Source organism: Ochotona curzoniae, unplaced genomic scaffold (genome assembly GCF_017591425.1).
Source record: "Ochotona curzoniae isolate NIBS_2020 unplaced genomic scaffold, NIBS_Ocur_1.0 scaffold_3438, whole genome shotgun sequence".
Lineage (NCBI taxonomy): Eukaryota > Metazoa > Chordata > Mammalia > Lagomorpha > Ochotonidae > Ochotona > Ochotona curzoniae.
Window position 1 is genome coordinate 46,601 of NW_024467110.1, and position 2,877 is coordinate 49,477.

At 42.0% G+C, this 2,877-nt stretch overlaps 1 pseudogene; it reads left to right on the top strand.

The window, feature by feature from the left end:
• The first annotated feature begins 654 nt into the window (after window positions 1-654).
• Window positions 655-1,027, top strand: LOC121145549 (annotated as a pseudogene).
• The last annotated feature ends 1,850 nt before the right edge of the window (window positions 1,028-2,877 follow it).

The following is a 2,877-nucleotide window of genomic DNA, read 5'->3' on the forward strand; positions in this document are numbered from 1 at the left end:
TGTGCTTGGGTGACTCTACCCACATTGGAGACCTAGCAGAAGCTTCTAACTTCTAGCTCCAGGTCACACAGGTCCAGCTCTAGCAGTTGTGGCTATTTGGGTAGCCAAACAAGATCAGTCTCTCTCTCTCTCTCGCTCACTCTCTCTCTCTCTTTCTCTCTGCAAGCCTGCCTTTCAACATGAATAAATAAATCTTTTTAAAATCATCACATATTGGGACCCAGCACCATAGCTTAGATGCTAAAATCCTTGACTTCCATGTGTTGAGATCCCATCTGGATGTCAGTTATAATCCTGGCACCCCGCTTCCCACCCAGGTCCATGCCTGTGGCCTTGGAAAGCAGTGGAGGATTGCCCAAATCCTTGGGTCCTTGCACTAGCATGGGAGACCTGGCAGAGGCTCTGGCTCCAGTCTTCAGAGCAGCTCAGCTCCGGCCATTGCTGTCACTTGGGGAGTGAATCATTGGATGGAGGATCTTCCTCTCTGCCTCTCCTCCTCTTAGTATATCCGACGTTCTGATAAAAAAAATTAAATATTTAAAAATCAGTATGAGTTGCCAGATACTTTATCAAAAGAGATAAGATATCTTGAGACACTAGCTGTGTTCCACCCATGTTGGCTGTGAGTGAGAGCCTGGCTCACAATGTGAAGACATGGCCGAGCAGTGCAAACAAGCCGTGAAGTACTACACCCTGGAAGAGATTAAGAAGCACAACCACAGCAAAAGCCCCTGGCTGATCATCACGCAAGGTGATCATTCACCTGATCAAATTCCTGCAGGAGCATCCCGGTGGGGAGGAAGTCCTGAGGGAACAGGCCGGAGGCGATGCCACAGAGAACTTTGAGGATGTTGGGCACTCCATACACGCCAGAGAATTGTCCAAATCATTCATGATCAGAGAGCTGCATCTGAAAGACAGATCAAAGGTGAGCAAGCCCACATAAACTCTTACCACCACCATCGATTCTAATTCCAGCTGGTGGACCAGCTGGGTGACCACAGCCATCTCCGCCCTGGCCCTGCACTGACGTGACCTCTACATGGCCAATGACCTAGGGCCTGCCCGAATGTCAGCGAAAAGCAGAGACTGCTGGGACGAGGGAGAAAAGCAGCTGATGTTAATCACTCAACTGACAACATCCCTGAACCTGAGAAATGATTGTAATATGTCTGTCACCCTTTCCTCTTCTTTCGACGCAAACAGGAACTGTTCTGTTCTTTCTCTCTAGTCTCAAACTTTGCTATGTGGCTTTTTATCCACTAACTTTATTTTGACATTTCTTCACAATGTAATTTATTTACTGTAAACATGATCTTTAAAAAATATATGTGCATATATATGGCTTTTAAAATAGAAAAAAGAGACGATCTTAAGAAACAGAAAAAGTGATTAACAAAATCCATAATACATTTGTGATATGAAATGGAAGCAAACTGAATAATGAAAAGCAGTTCCTCATTATTAAAAAGCTACCGTCATCTAGAGGACTGTACAATAGAAACTATCATATTGAGATGTGATGATACAGTTCAATAGGCATTTCTACTTACAAATCAAGATGAACTCTCAATGAAACTATTAAGTATATCTTGACAATAAGATGCTATTCTCTGGACCCAGCGTGATAGTGTATTGGTTAAAGTCCTTGCCTTGCACGCACTGGGATCCCATATGGGCACCGGTTCTAATCCTGGTGGCCCTGCTTCCCATTCAGCTCCCTGCTTGTGGCCTTGGGAAGCAGTCCAGGACGGCCCAAAGCCTTGGGACCCTGCACCTCCATGGGAAATCACAAGGAGGCTCCTGGCTCCTGGCTTCAGATTGGCTCAGCTCCAGTGTTGCGTTCACTTGGGGAGTGAACCATTGGATGGAAGATCTTCCTCTCTGTCTCTCCTCTGTATATCCGCTTTTCCAATGAAAACGAATAAATCTTAAAGAAAAAAAAAAGATGCTACTCTCTGTCATTGCCCATATCTATGTCAGGATACACTTAAATAGCAGAATGACAGACTTATGACTGTTTATGAAGACTCTACTACTGTAATAATAACAGGGAACTCAGTGGGGAGAGAGGTTTTGAGGAGGTTGGAGGGTAAATCCAAGAGCCTAAGGAACTATATCAAGAATAAAAGAAAAAAAAAGAAAAGGGAGGAAGGAAGGAAGGAAGAAAATTTCTAACTGAAAAGCTATATAGCAGCTTGCTTTTCACCTAAAATTAATGTGGAAGGTACAACAAAAATAATATTCATTTTTTTGTACAAATGATACATAAAGCATTGAGATTCTAAGCATAAATTTCTAATGATGGAATAAAGGAATAACTTGCAGCTAAAAAGCTTTCAACTTAATTATCAATACTATATTAGAGATGACATCACTTATTAATTTACTAAAGCAACAATAAAAAAAAAAGAAAAAAAAAGATTATATTTTTCTAATGAGATTTTAAATTACATTTCATAGTGGGATTTCACAGTAAAAACACGATAGGAACATCTAATCTGTCTAATATATTTAGCCCTTATCTTAGTTAAATCTGCAATATTTATATTTATGTGGATATTTCTTCAAATTTCATAATAAATTCAGCCAATATTTGCCTAGCACTTTCACCCCAGTGCTCAATATTTCACCAGTGACAACCAAAATCTTGCAATTTTAATGAGAAAAAAAATCATTCTCTTAAAATACAGTGTGGGGCCTGGTGCAGTAACTCAGTAGCTAAAGTCTTCACCTTGCATACACCAGGATCCCCCATGGGCGCCGGTTCTAATTCAGGTGGCCCTGCTTCCCATCCAGCTCCCTGCTTGAGGCCTGTGAAAGCAGTTGAGGATGGCCCAAAGCTTTGGGGCCCTGCACCTGCGTGGAAAACCTGGA